This window comes from Lithobates pipiens, unplaced genomic scaffold (assembly GCF_037356315.1).
Source record: "Lithobates pipiens isolate NorthernLeopardFrog02 unplaced genomic scaffold, aLitPip1_a1.2 Scaffold_16, whole genome shotgun sequence".
Classification (NCBI taxonomy): Eukaryota; Metazoa; Chordata; class Amphibia; order Anura; family Ranidae; genus Lithobates; species Lithobates pipiens.
This window is the reverse complement of record NW_027507748.1, coordinates 117,439,364-117,455,738: the sequence shown is the minus strand read 5'-3', so window position 1 is coordinate 117,455,738 and position 16,375 is coordinate 117,439,364. Positions and strand designations below refer to the sequence as shown.

The following is a 16,375-nucleotide window of genomic DNA, read 5'->3' as shown; positions in this document are numbered from 1 at the left end:
ATGGATAGGGATGGGGATAGGGATGGATGGGTATAGGGATGGATGGGATGGGGATATGGATAGGGATGGGGATGGGGGACAAGAATAGGGTTGAGGATAGGGATAGGGATAGGGATGGGGATGGATGGGGTAGAGGACAATTTCCTGTCCCCGGTGTCAGGCTCCCTGCTGGAAGTCTTCCTATGACTGTGCTCATTACGTTCTGTGCATCTGTCCTGTGTGATGCGCTCGGCCGCCTCTAGAGGGCGCAGGCTGAGTGCTGTAACTCCGAAGCACACACAAGTTTACTTGGCTGAAAGTGACGCAAAGATGTCTTAAAGAGCCCTTTGGCAGTAGATTTATCTACAGATCAGACCATGTGAGGGGGGTTCGGTGTACAAAAGCTGTGTAGGATGCTGAGTCGTGCACTGAGCCTCTGAGAGCTCAGCAGACAGGTGTGAGGAGGGAATCCCATTGAAGAAGAAAGACTTTGCTACCTGCAGTCATTTCATTGCATGCTGCCAGACAACACAGGTAAGTGATCTCCTCTGTCATCTCTGACATCTCTGTGCTCTGATCTCCTCTGCCTTCTATGATTACTCTCTATACATATAGCTGTATTCATGTGTAAGTCTCCATAGTGTCTGGGAGATCTGCTATTAGCTCTGCTATGTAAGGGAACTCTCTGATCATCTGAGCTCAGTGGACTTTATCAAATATTTCCCAACTTTATCATGTCCTGCAGCTAGAGCATTGTGTAAGGAACATGACTGTTTTATAACATAATAAACTGCAACTCCAAGGACTGTTGTTTGGCTACAATATGTGTTGTTATTGTTATTATTAGCTATAATATTATTAGATATATTTGTATTGGCTGTGTTATTATAAAGTTAATTTCTAGTCGTGTAAGTAAAGTATCAATTCATTTCTGTGTTTCTTAGGGGTCAATTTATAAAGCTGTGAATGTGACTTTCACCAAACATTCTCTGCCGGAGAATATTTAAGATCCATGTGTGACAGTGATTGATTCTTCACCAGAGAATGTTTGGTGAAAGTCACATTCATTGTTTTTTTTAAATAAAGAAATCATCAATCTCTTTCTCTTCTGTTTGTGGAAAAGAGAGAAACTCAAGGGATTATTATTATTGGTTATACTATTTATTAATATTATTAGCTATAATGTTATTTTCTAGTATTATTATTATCATCTGTGTTATTCAAAAGTCAAACTTTAGCCCTATGCTTGTGATAGTAAAATCAAGAGTGAGATTAGAACATCATTAGGAGGGATCACTGTATCCTTATTCTTGCAACTCAGTAACAGTTCATTGTGGTTCTATTTATGAAGTAGTATGAGTGACTTTCACCCAACATTCTCTGGTGGAGAATCTTCCAGATCCATATGTTTTAATGACAGTGATCACTTGCTTACCAGAGAATGTTTAGTGAAAGTCACATTCATCACTCTATAAATAGATTTTGTTTATTGAATTTCAATAATTAACAACATAGGTGCAATTTATAAGTAACATACAAAGATACAATTGATATTAGTGGAAGTGAAAACAGACATTTTAAACGTCAATTACTATGTGTCAAGTTAAAACTTTCAGGGGAGGTGGTAAAACATCCCGTCTACATTGAGCCTTATACTTAACATACATGTAGCGATATGAGTGTTCAAGGAAACAGTTGTTTTAATTCAAGAAGAGTATCTGGAAGTAATCTATAGCCTTAAATTCAGTGAACACATGATCAGTCATGGTAGAAAAATTCCACAAAATTTTGCCAAATCAATTTTATCTTTGTTAAAGAGTCATATCCAATCACTGAAATTATCATTTTATTACCAATCGCCTGTATGATTATGGTGTGTGTAGGGTGAGCATTACGCCAACTCTTCTCTCTCTCGGTTGCTGTCTCTTTTTTCGTCTCTTTCTGGCAGATTTCACTTTCACCTTTTAATCTCCATTCTGCTTTCTGTATTTATTTCTACTCTCTTTCTCAGAACTTTCCTGGTATCTGTGAGCATTACACTTTTATTAGATAATTTCCTAATGTCAACCGAGATGAGCGCTCTGATACAGTACATTAGGCAGCACAGGGGCTTAGTGGTTAGCTCTTATACCTTTCAACTGTGGAGTCCTTGGTTTCAATCTTGTAGCACTGGGGTCCTTGGTTTCAGTCTCATCCAGGATATTACTTGCGTGGAGTTTGCAAGGGTTTACTTCCCACATTACAAACACATGCTGGCAGGTTCATTTGTAATTGTATATATTGGCAGGGCTGGACAAATCCCAGGAGCCAGGTAACCAATTCTCTGTAAAAATTATAGCTGGAGCTCAACTTTTGAGGTTTTCTCTAGTTGTTGTTAATGGAGCTGGCTCCAAACAAAATTCTGTTGGCTCCTGGATTGGATAGACTGACTCCTGAATCCAGTAAACAATTGTTCACTGCTTGGTTATGCACATGTGTTGTCACTTTCTGCATCCAAAGTCAAGCAATTGGGAAGGGTTGAGGAAAGACCTGGTGACTTACCTAATAAAAAATTGGCAAGAAAATTCAATGTAAAACAAATTTCAAGCGCATCACATATGGTGTCCAGAAAACTGGCTAATAGAAGTGCAGAGAGTTGGATACAACCTAAAAATGTGAGAGCTGACTTGTTTTTGAGTGTTCAAGTCTCCAGACTGCCATATTTTTTCCTTCTTACCTTACTTGGCGAATCTCTGACTTGAACCGATCACGTGCATATAAGGTACCAGAACCTGAAAATGTACTTGTTCGTTTTGTGTCTGTAACTAAGTAGTGAAGCAAAGACAAGGATGGTGGTCCAGGGCCATGCACCTTCAGCAACAATTCAGCAGTGGCAGCTCTTAGATTTCCATTCTGATAGGTTACTTGTTCCCCACAGCTGGAAAAAAAAATTCCCCAAACTTTTTTCTTGAGTTAGTAGCTAAACATGTGGAGAGTGTTTTTTCTCTAAAATTTCACGAGTCTGCTTATAATTACCAGTAATTGGAATTTATCTGCTTGCACTGTCTTCGATTGCTATGATTTTCAGGTGTGAGCGGTGTAATGAAGGGAAGACTGGGGCTTTATCACTAATGTTATGTCATCACATGAGAATTAGGCAGTGAGTCCAGAGCACATCACATCTGCCTAAATATTCGTAGAACAGATGCAATGTGCCATATTCCAGGATGTCGGGCATATTTTTATGTTATTCATTTATTACAGTGCTCTGGGTATTTCACTCTGATTAAAATGTTTAATCTCTTCAACAAAGAGAAGGAAACACTTTTAAAGCGGAGTATTATCTGCAACGAAAATGAAATATTTCCCATTTAACTCACAAAACTCATTTTTAATATTTTGTTAGAGCACTCCCAGATTCCTTTTTCTACTTTTTATTACCGTAAACGTCTCTCATTTTGTTATGTGGAAAACAGATTCTAATGGTCTTGGATTTACAAGATTTGGCAATTTATTCCAAAAATCCATAGTTGTATTAACTTTGGTCAACTTAAAATTAAAGAAAAAAATATAAAGTCTTTGTTGTTTGGCATGTTGCATTCCTTCAATTGTATATGCTACTTTGGATTTTAAAATTGTTTTTTTCAAAAAGCAGCATTTAAATTGCTAACATTTGTATGATAATCCACTTCAGTAACATGGTATAATTGGACAAAAGTGTATGCTCCCCAAGTACATTATCCTTTGTTGATTAGTTTGGTGCAACAGATTGTCCCTGTCCCTTGTAGTCTTGTATTTGCCCGTGTTTACCATAAGGGTGGAGCAGCTGTTTTCCATTATACATAATACATGACACTTTATAGCAGTCTTTTTCAGTTATCAGGGAACCCCTGCTTCTAAATAAGACATCTACAGCTCAAAGTACATTAGTCTGAACAATAAGTTGTAGATCTAAGAATGAATAAAAGAATATGGAATGGGTCTGCTCTATACAACAATATTCTCATTAGTAATAATAATGATATGAAACAACTAATACCGATGGCCAACCAAGAATTTCAGAAAGTGAAAATTGTAGAGCTCCCTAACATTGTCAGTGGAAAAATAAACAAGAACATTGACACTTGTGGTTAATAAAAGTTCCTAGTACAGTGGAGGTCTATGGAGAGAATGCTCCTTATATTGGTGGCTAGGGGGAAATGGCCCCATAAAGATATCAATAATGATCATTGGTGTCCATGGTAGCTTCTCTGAAAGGCAAAAATTGATCATTGCTCAAGGAATTCCTAATAAACTCTAGAGGAACCTTGGCTGAAAAAAAAGCTGCTTTATAGAGCTCATAAAACCCTTTACCTAAAGTTGGCCATACATTGTACAATTTTATTATTTAATTTCCTTTAGATTTACCTTCAACAATGTAGAGCAAGGGCCCACCTAATTGCATACAAATTGAAATTGCTTAGGTTTGACCTCATATTATATGGTTTTGGTAAATCTAAAGGAAAATTGTATAATGTATGGCCAGCCTTAGACACTGCCGCTGAAAGAGTTCAGACTGTGGTGTCTCTACTAGAGACAATGGAACAGATTTATGTATCTTTCAGATCTTGTAAATTAGAGATCAGGGGGTCATATTTAGAACTCAAACAAATAGTTGAGTTATGTGCACACACACAGACAAGTGAGTAAATAGAACCTAAGGGAATTGATTGATTTATTGCCTCCTTGATAGCGGGAAGTATCCCTTTACTAGTGGAAAACTATCTCGCTGATATTGGAAATTGTATAAGCCTAATTCCACCCAATATTGTTTCAGATTTGGTGGATACCAGTTGGGTTGAATCAATTACTTCTTATATACCCAGTATAGACCCCAATATTATTAATTACCCCATATAGACCCCAGCAATTCGATTCTATCATATTAATTGTGTCTTTTGCTTTCCAACAAGGCCCATAATGAAGATGTCATACTCTCACATTTCGACTTCCCCAGTAATTTGTTTAGTCTACATTATGCGGAATCCATTAGAGGGGCATGACACCGTTATTTCACTTTGCATGGGTAACAGCATTTGGCTTGAACATGGAATTGTGGTAGTCATAATCTCTAACATTTTGGTAATCTCTAACATTTGAAGATGATTTAATATAGGATTTGCTATGATACTATGGAGATTTCCATTTTTGTTTAAAATTGGATACATAAGTGATCCCCAACTACCTTTGAGCTTTATTAGGGTTGCAGAGTCTTTTGATGTTCCTTTAAGCTTCCTTTGGATGTTGCATGGCCTTGAAGTACATGTCTGATGAGCATAAATCCAGTGGTGCAGTTACCTTACAGATATAACTGACTTTTTAGGGATATTCTGTGTTGTATTTTATACATAGCAAGGCTTACCAGTACCAAGTATATATGAATGTGTTTCAAAATATCAAACATTATGGATGATCTCTGCATTAGCAAATAAACATAGGGAAGTGTCCCGAAAGTTTTATTCTTAGGGTATATTCAGTTTTTTTTTTTTTTTTATATATGTATATATAGTGTATGGAGAGGAAGACTCTGGCATGACTTAATGTGCTTTATTTGTAACTAGGTATACAATTGCAAAACAAAGAAATTGCAGTTTCCTAATTTTGTAATAATGCTCTATCAAATTGCTTTCTCTACTTTAATGATCACTAGCAAACACTTGTCAAACTAAACTAAAAATAGATAATTGGGAAGAAATTAATGACATAAATTGCTCATCTTAAAACATATAATATATATGAATATGCTGTTCTTTTTTTCCAATACAAATGAAGTAAAATATTATATTTCTGTGCATGTTTTATGTTTGTTTCATAAAAAAAACCTCATGGTTTTGTTATTTTTTAACCCCTGTTTATCATTAAAGAGTTTATTGAGTAAGGCAGTGTAATATGGAGTAATCCAAAGCCATACAATTATTTATTTTACCAATTAATGAATGCTAATTGGTCGATGCTGATTAATGCACTTTTTCTTAGGAACTTACTTGTCAACATAATTGACTAAAATTTAAAGATTGAGCCCATTCAAATTGCGTTGGTTGGCTTGACTTGATTGGCTTGGTTTTGATTGTTTGAGATTTTAAAATTTGAGTTCATCCAGAATTCAGTAGTAGGCGTAAATTAATGAACCAAATCACAAACTGATATCACATATCTTCCCACTTGTATTTCTAATTCTGTACCCTGTTTCATGGAGTCTTACTAGGTCTGCTGCAGTGGTGGGAGGTCATCGTTCTTTGTACTATCACATTGTTCTTATTATATTATTATACAGGATTTACTTAGCACCAACATTTTGCCCAGTGCTTTACAATATAAATGGAGGCAATACAGCAACAATAAAGTTCAAAACAAGACTTGGACCCTACATAGAAAAGAGAGAGTGCGGACCCCCTCCCCTAGCAATGTCAGGTGGGCTGACCTGGGGACACAGCTGCTGGCATTCCTAGGATATGTAAGAAGCTGGAGGGGTGATTCAGTCAACTGGCATCAATCCTAACCTGAAATATCAGCTTTGAGTTCACTGAATGAACTCAGTGAGATTTCCATAGATTACAGTGAGAGCTATGATTCCAATAGTCATAGAGGGCTTTCCCTATACACAGCATGTGTGATGTACGTTTAGATTCCTCGTGGCACTGAGCACAATTTAAACACTCCACAGGAGCACAACTGATGTTTTATCAGCCTCTACAAGCAAGGGATGAAGACAGATAATAAATTATACTGTAAAGTTAAATAAAAGTTTTTTCCAAGCCCTGAAGTGTATATGACACACCTGTTCTGGAGAAATTGAGACATGTTATATAGTGTTTAATGTAACTATAATCCTAATATAGATGTTGACACTCTGAATTGTATACTCCATATGCATAATCCCCACATGCCAGGCAGCGTTGCAACACAGGCATTTCAAGATCGTTTCTAGCATATCTCTTATCCTACCAACCATTCCTGACTTACCAAAGTCTGGTCCTCTCTGTGCGACCATCCACCAAAAGATATATCTACATGGAGATAGAGATATTCTCCAAATTCATGAAGACAGGTTTTGTACCATTTTGGTTGATTAGTGCAACTTACTCAGATATACAACTCAAATTCCCAAAAAGTTGAGACTCTGTGTAAAATCGACATAAAAAAAAAAATGCAATGATTTTCAAATTTCAGAAACCCATAATTTATTAACAATAGAAAATATAAAACATATCAAATGTTTAAAATTAGAAAATGTACCATTTTAATAAAAAACATGTCTCAAAAAAAGTTGTGTCTTTGCATCAAAACGCTGGTAAGGTAAGTGGTACTAACAAGGAGGAGCTGGAAGAATATTTTGCAACTAATTAGGTTTATTGGCAACACATCAGTTACATGACTGGGTATAAAAAGAGCATTTTAGAGTGTCAGAGTGTCAGAGTGTCTCAGAAGTAAAGGTGGGTAGAGGTTCACTAATCTGTGAAAAGCGGCATTCAAAATTTGTCGAACAATTTCAAAAAAATGTAAAATAAAAAGCTTATGGAATGGGCAGCTTGAACATCTGGAAAAGCACTATCAATGCTGAAAGATATATCCAGGTTTTAGAGAGGTATATGCTCCCATCCAGACAATGTCTTTTTCAGAGAAGGTCTTGGATACTATAGCAGGACAATGCTAAACTGCATTCTGCATCTATGACAACAACATGGCTTCATAGTAGAAGAATCCAGTTGCTTAAAGTGGTTGTTAATCCTCCCATCCCCTCTGTAACAAAACAATGTGTGTCCCTGTGCCTGTGTTATATGAAAAATATGCCAATCTGTACCCATATCAGAGTGGCTCCTGTCGCTCACGTGACCCCCTCGGCTCTCTCCTCTGCCCGACTGACAGCTCCAGCCGGCATGGCTGAGCACTCCTGCTGATGTCAGCCAGGGAGGAGGGAAAGAGAGCGGAGAGAGCCAAAGAGTCACGTCAGCGGCAGGAGCCGTTCCGATATAGGTAAAGGTCAGCCTATTTTTTATATAACACAGGCACAAGGACACATATCGTTATGTTACAGAGGGGATGGGAGGATTGTATAGTAGTTATGAGAGCAGCAGGAGGGGAGGGGCAGGCACTGACATGAGCAGACAGGCATGGAGGGGATGGGAGAGTAGGACAGAGCAGGGCTGCGGAGGCACGTATACTGACCATGGCATCAGGGCTCAGCAGCCATGATAAACCGTGGTCAGTTTACAGGGCGAAGGGTATAGCCGGGCAGGATCAGCCAGGTTTTTTAGGTGATAGAAGGGGCCAAGTTACACAGCACAAGCACTGTGCTGTATAACATGCAGAGAACAGAATATTTTTTTTTAAAACTGGCCTGTCTGCAGTTCCTATATTTCACCAGTTGAAACTATTTGGCGCATCTTGAAACAAAAAGTACGACAAAGAAGACTATATCAGGGAAGAATGGGGCAACATTCCTCTCCCAAAACTCCAGTAACTGGGCCCTTCAGTTTTTAAATGTTTACAGAGTATTGTTAAAAGTAAAGGGGATGCTAAACCATGGTAAATACGGCCCTTTCCCAAGTTTTTTGAGTTGTGTTGCTGCCATCACTTTCAAAATGACCTTACTTAAAATGGTACATACAGTTTAAATATTGATATGTTTTTAGTTTTCCATTGTGAACAAAATATAGATTTACTGATTTTGCAAATCATTGCATTCTATTTTTATGTAGGTTTTACGCAGTGTTCCAAATTTTTGGGAATTGGGATTATAAATAATATCATTATATTTTCCTTTTTCCATTTGAGGTTATGAATAAGTAAAGGCACTAAACTATATAGGACTCTTCCGTGGCTCTTCCTATCTTCATTATTTCCTCCAATCTCCATTTTTCCAAGAGCGACACTGATACAACAGTATTGTAAAGTTGATTGTTTCTCAGATTCAATTGGGCATTAAAAGTTTGATTCAGTCAAAATGGGAATTTGAGTTATATACATACATATATGAGAAATACAGCCTGGCTGCCTGATTTTTTAGTTCCCCACTCCAAGCATAACTGACTATACAATAGTTGAATCTGGGAATGCCTGATCTGAGCACTGAACTTCTCTGTTACTGGTAACAAGACAGTTGTAGGAGGTGTTGTAGACTGATATTGATGATGATGATTTTAATGATCACTATGATCATTATAAATGGGGGACTTAAAAGAGAAGTATGGGTTTGGAGGTTTTTCGATATTCATACTATCCTAGGTGGATGTAGCATTGGTCCGATGCTGCATCTGCCCCCCCCCCCCCCACAGCTCCTTCTCAATCAGCAGCTCTCTCGCTCTGCCTCCTCCTCCATGAGTGCTGAGCTGTGGAGGGGCAGTGAGTGGCCATCTCAGTCTCTCAGCGGCTCGCTGAGAGGCTGAGCAGGGTGTCAGTCCAGGCACCTGGTGGATCTCGACTTGCGATGACGTCGTGCCTGGACTGCAACCCCTGACGCCAGCAGAGAGGGGACTTCAGCACCCTCTCTACTGAAACAGGTCACAGGAGTGCAAAATGGATTGCACTCCTGAGACCCATAGGAGAAGTACAGCCAAACAAGCTTTGGCTATACTTCTCCTTTTAAAGGTAAATTTCACTTGGATCTGATCAGTCTACCACACTTATTACAGCTCTCTTGTAGCCAGTAAGAGAGAATGTCAATGCTGAGGTCAGGTATTCCCAGCTTCCCTTATTTGAAGGGTTCTTGCTGTCTCCCAGACAAGGAGGGAGAACGAAGATGGTCCAAACAGGATCATACAAGAGGAGGCTGGAGTGCTGTCCTAAAAGAACATGTCAGAGTTTGCAGAATCTATCTGCTTAGATTTTACAACACTTAGGACCCCTTTAAGCTTTACGATACATGTGCTGCGCAAACTTTTGGCGCTATATAAATCCTGTATTATAATAATAATTTATAGTTGCATGCATTACCACATGCAATCTAAGGTGTGATATTTCTTGCATTAGTGTTTATTGCTTTAGGACAGCCCATTCATTTATAGTGGGCTGCCAACACACAGCAATGGAAGGAAAACAGTGCCTGCCTTGTAAGGCATTGCAGCAGAAGTGGGTTGCAGGCTAGTGTATGTGTGTTTTGGGGTCCATTCTTTTTTTTTTTTTTATAATCTTTATTTTAGTCAACATTGTAAAAGAACAAATCAAGAATAAAGAACCAAAGAAATGTTTGAGTCCATTCTGATTGATTTGCCTTGCAATGCACTGTGTGTTGAGGTAACATTTGGAGAAACTTCTTATATCTCAGGTACTTCAGCAGCAGGAGTTTTCTACTTCGCCCTGTATTACCATCCCTTTTTACAAAAGCGTAGTGACAGTTGAAGTTTCTAATTGTTAATTGATTCTACATGACAGAGAATGAATCATCCATTTGGGAGTTCTGGCGGGGATATCTTATCTCTGGAATCCCCAACCAGTATGAGATGCCGGTCAGTGCTCTGCCATGCTTTCAGGAATGCAAAAGCAAATCACCGGATCCATGTGGCAGTGACCTTTAAGTCCTGCATTGTTTATAATCATCATAGTGATCATTAAATTGACAAACATTTATTGCTCTTGATGGGCTGAACTGTCACATGTTGTGTGCCCTGTCTGTACAAACAACTCATGTCTCATGTGGATCAGTCCTATATAAAGGAAGCCTGTAGTGGGGTGAATATAGTATGTAGGCTGCTATATATCAAAGGTAGTGCATTAAATAGCGGTGCAAAATGTGTTTTGATATGTCGGCAAGGGTCAATGACTGTTAACCCTATCCACTCAAAATTCTAAATTTAAAAACGTATCTATAAAACACCCTTCAACGCATATCAGAATACATGTGAACGCACAAAGGAAACTTTGCACATTGATGCATAACAACATATCTGCCTAACACTACAAAAAACTATCTCTACCCCGACTCATACATCTAAATGTGCCCTAAAGGTATTATTGTCATGCACTACATACAATTGACAATAATATAAAATAAATGTGATGTTGGTGAAAAAATTTTATTTGTACATTGTAAAAACTATGAGCAGTGCTCCAATAACATATTTTTACAGTACACGTACTTATAAAAATGTAACAATTTACTTGGATATCATAAAGAGTAAGAAAGATGTTAGGATGTAAACTGATGCAATGGACAAACTACGTAAATAGCCCAGGGCATTGAGCTTTAACCAGGGATGCCAACTGTTTGTAATTTTCACAGACAGCCTGTAAAGTAGAAGGAAATTAAGGCTGTCTGCGAAGTCAGTAAAAATAATGTCCGTAAAAAAGAAACATAGGTTTCTTCATCTCTGTCTGCTTGTCCCCTCTCTCTCCCTAGTATGCCACTGGTTCCTCTGTATGTCGGTCTGTTGTAGAAGAGCCAGCTATTAAAGTAGATGTAAACCCAGTCACAAAAATCCCATGATTTTCTATACACTAATGTAATTATACTTTAGATTTTCAATTCACAGCTTTATTTAATTATAATACCGAGTAATCCGGCTATAGAGGTCCCTTATTCTGGCACTTCTTGTTATAGGGTGACACCACTCTGTCCCTGTCTCCTAATTTCTCTCCATTGTTGTCACCCTTATAGCAAAGACCATAAGTGGCAATCCCAAGAGACAATTAAACCTCTGCCAATAAAAATGGACAAAATGGGCCCCAGGAGCTTTTAGCCATAAGGCTTCTTTCACACAGTTGGGTAGCTGCATTTCAGGAATGACCGGACTGCGTCCAGGCTCAGACATCTGTTCCTAACCACAGCTAACCGCTCTTTATGCGGCCACATGCAAACTGCAGCGGCTGCTGTCAGCCCGCCGTTTGTTTACGTGGGATGATCACATTACCCGGTCATTCCAGAAGCAAGAATCCAACTATTCTTGCTGCAGGAATCCAGCAGGCTGGAACTACCTGTCCATGTGAAGGAGGCCTAGTGTGCACCACGGTATGTTAGCACATTATGGCAGATTTACTGCAGTGAAGAAAAGATGATGCACACTCCGGTGATTGCTCTTAAAAAATGTTGTATTTATTAAAAAAACACAAGTACAACATTTTTTAAGAGCAATCGCCGGAGTGCGGATCATCTTTTCTTAATTTCTCTACTCAGCCAATGACTGTGGATTGAGCACTCGGGAGCTCTGTTTTCTATGTGATGTATGGGTAGTAGCTCTGACTTTTTTGTTTATATTCTAGATTTACTGCAGTGTGAGCACTCCAGTCTGTTACAGGAGCTTTCTCTTCCAATGCAGGTTCAGACTTCTTGGCCACTTGATTGGGTGGGCCGCGATGCTGTCACTCCTGTGTACAGGCTCGTAAGTCACGTCATCACAATATAAACATGAGCAGCTCAGTTTACACAAATTTTGAGTGGCGGGTAGAAGGGTTTATGACAGCAGTGCCCAATAGGATCTCTTCTGTCAAAAAAATCCTACCTGTCAGCAATTTTTACTTATATGGTTTAATTCTACTTTAAAGGACAAGTTCACCTTGCAGGTAAAAAAATGTGCAGTTACCATTTTTTTTAAGGAGCCTGGAAAACATTGCACCAGCTGATCACTGGTGCAATACTTTCCAGCAGCGGTTCGGGGGCCAGTAGATTTGTAACATGTTACATGTTACACTCTCAGTCCTTGTACACACGGTCTGAGATTCCGACAACCAAATCCGTCGGAGTAATTCCGACGGATTCATTCCGTAAGAGGTCCGGAAGTGATGTTGCATACACACGGTCGGACTAAGTTGTCGGAAAATCCGATTGTACATAACGTGATGACGTTATTTCGTTACGACGGGACTACGTTCAGGCTAGTAGCCAATAGCTTTGGTCTAGGAATTTGATCTGAGCATGCATGGCACGTTGTCCATCGGAGTAGGCTACACATGATCGGGGTATGTCCGATCAGAGCATTTTGTCTGAAAATTTTACCGGCAAGTTGGAAAAGTTGGTCTGTCGGATATTCCAATGGAAACAGTCCGATGCAGACCACACACACTTGGAATATCCGACAAAACGGTCCGATAGGACACATTCCGTCTGAAATCTCTGACCGTGTGCACAAGGGCTAACATGTTACAATAGGTGAACTTATCCCTTAAGCTAGCCATGCCATGGCCTGAACCAGAAAAAAATCTGAAAAATCACTAAACAGTGTAAATGAAGGAATCTCAAAGCTATTGTATTCAGCATTCACTGCACCTGTGGCTATCTCAATGCAGTGGCACCATCGAACAGAAACTATATCTAAAAGGATGCAGTCACTGTTTGGTTGATGATTTTCCACCCGGCTCAGTTGATTTTGATTGTATGTGGAAACCTATCATTAGGCATTGGCACTGTCACCTACCTATTCATGTGCAAATACTGACTTTCAGAAAGTCAATACTTGTATAGTGGATCAGGGAATTACCAAAAAAAATAGACCTTGGGACTGGAAAGTGCCTCCAATTATAACCAGAAGCTTACTTACTCTTAATAAACATGTGTAATTTAAACTATATTTGACAAAATATATACATGTGACCCAATAATGAACATCACTAGGATTTATTAGATCTATTTTGTTGGTTATAATATATAAAGTATGAACCCGTCTAGCCACTCTGCCATCCTCTGGCTATTTATAAGAGCTGCTACAGCCACACACCCTTCACTTTTCTTTAAGGGATTGTTCATGTCAATTTACCTCAACAAAAATAGTTTGATACATGCTCCAGGTACCTTTGCGTTATCCCTGATATGTGGGGCTTATTAAGTATATTGAGCCAAATGGCCCAGCACATGCCTCTATGCAGCCTTTGCCTTATTGGAGTAAACGTGGGCTATAGTGTTGGCATTTTAGATACTAACACTCAGCTCTGAAAATGTATGGCAATGGTATGACATCACTTATAAGGCAGAGCTAGAAAACACAACACACATGAATAGTCAGCACTGCAATAACTATACCATGTAGCATCTGATGGTGCATTGCTGGAGGACAGTAGTATTGTAGAAGACTCCAGCAGAATGTATTCCCACTTGATGGGGCAGAACGGGTAAGCACAGACTGTCAGACCCATGGCACCATGTTATCAGCACTATATTTATATTTTCTGCCCCTAGACCTGGTGCCCATGGTTTTGTGCTGTCCACTCCTGCAACCGATCATCTGTTGAACCTTGCTGCCACACAAGGCATGCTGAAGCTAGGGCAGTGAGGATAAAAGTAACAGTTTTCCCACTTTATATCAGTATAACTAGAAGTGACTAATTAAATAGTAAACTGTCACTCTACTATGCTAGTAACCCTTTATTATTCATATGTCAGCCACATGATATGTGCATAACTGTGTCCTGGCATTCAGCCTCCCTAGGCCTTGGCCTAAGGCCTATGTTGGCTAGGCAGAAATCAGCACTGAGTGTTACACACATCAATAAACCAGGAACACATGAACCCTGGCGGGCCTGCCACTCTGGCGTCACCTTAAATTACACCCTGGCTGAATGAAATTGAGGTTGATAAAGCACTGTTTATTAAGTTACATGCACACAGGACGTTCAAAAAAGTTTTGTGGATGTCGGAATGCTGGCAGGAAACGTGTGCTTTTTAAAGTGTTTTTTTATCGCGTTTATGTGCATTTTTGAGCGCTTTTCAGCGTCTACCTGTCTTCTTGTCTACATAGCTGCTCTCCAGCAGCTACTACATATAATTTCTCAGAATGGGTTTTCAGAAGGTAACTATGCCTGTACAATGTGCCTCGGCAATGTGCCTTGGCAGGAGAACAAATTGGAGACTAGGGATGAGCTTCGTGTTCGAGTCGAACGCATGTTCGACTCGAACATCGGTCGTTCGTGCGTTCGCCGAATTCCGAACGTTTGGGCCGTTCGCGGCAAAATTCGTGTGGCCCACAATGCACTGCGATGGCGCAATGCATTGCTGTCTCACGATTGGCCAAGCATGCACTGTGACCCCGCATGCTTGGCCAATCGCAGCGCCAGTAGCGGGAAGAGCAATGGTTGGCCACAGGCATCCTGCCTGTGGCCAATCATAGCTCAGACTGTGTAGTGCACGCCCCACACTATATAAAGCTGCCTTTCAGGCGGCCTCGTGTAGTGTTTGTTAGCATCTGAAGCAGTGGGTGTTCTGTGTACCTTCAACACAGTTACACACCAATCGTTTTTGGCTGATTTACTATTTTGCTCTTGTGTAGTGGTTACTGTCTGTGCCCTGACCGCAGTATACACCACTATATTCACCTCACCTATATAGCTAGTGATCTAGCTTTAATAATAGAGCTTGCAGTCAGTAGTGTTAGTGCGTGCTGTCTGCGTGCTCTGTACCCAGTACATACCACTATATACACCTACATAGCTGTTCTCTATTTGAGCCCGATTGTCATTTGCTGGAGTTATTGGAAGTTGTGTGTGCCTCCAGCACAGCACAGTATACATCTGTATATACCCCTTTAACTCTGCTGTTTTCTTGTTATTGTCTGCGTGCCCTGACCGCAGTATACACCGTGATATTCACCTCACCTATATAGCTAGTGGTCCATCTTTAACAATAGAGCTTGCAGTCAGCAGTGTCACTCAGGAGATAGTGCGTGCTGTGTGCCTGCTCTGTACCCAGTACATACCGCTATTATCCACCTACATAGCTGTTCTCTATTTGGGCCCGATTGGCATCTGCTGGAGTTATTGGAAGTTGTGTGTGCTTCCAGCACAGCACAGTATACATCTGTATATACCCCTTTAACTCTGCTGTTTTCTGGTTATTGTCTGCGTGCCCTGACCGCAGTATACACCGTGATATTCACCTCACCTATATAGCTAGTGGTCCATCTTTAACAATAGAGCTTGCAGTCAGCAGTGTCACTCAGGAGATAGTGCGTGCTGTGTGCCTGCTCTGTACCCAGTACATACCGCTATTATCCACCTACATAGCTGTTCTCTATTTGGGCCCGATTGACATCTGCTGGAGTTATTGGAAGTTGTGTGTGCTTCCAGCACAGCACAGTATACATCTGTATATACCCCTTTAACTCTGCTGTTTTCTGGTTATTGTCTGCGTGCCCTGACCGCAGTATACACCGTGATATTCACCTCACCTATATAGCTAGTGGTCCATCTTTAACAATAGAGCTTGCAGTCAGCAGTGTCACTCAGGAGATAGTGCGTGCTGTGTGCCTGCTCTGTACCCAGTACATACCGCTATTATCCACCTACATAGCTGTTCTCTATTTGGGCCCGATTGACATCTGCTGGAGTTATTGGAAGTTGTGTGTGCTTCCAGCACAGCACAGTATACATCTGTATATACCCCTTTAACTCTGCTGTTCTATAAAAAAGGCATCTGCAGGAGTTAGTGGGTGTTGTGTGCCTCCAGCACAATATAAAC

The 16,375-nt window shown here is 39.9% G+C and overlaps 1 protein-coding gene across 1 annotated transcript in view; it reads left to right on the top strand.

The window, feature by feature from the left end:
* Positions 1-331: 331 nt before the first annotated feature.
* Positions 332-16,375, top strand: part of SLC6A4 (solute carrier family 6 member 4) — a 183,414-nt gene continuing 167,370 nt past the window's right edge. Inside the window, exon 1 of the mRNA XM_077480340.1 lies at positions 332-513. The gene's annotated coding sequence lies outside the window, so the exon portion shown is untranslated. The remainder of the gene's footprint in view (positions 514-16,375) is intronic.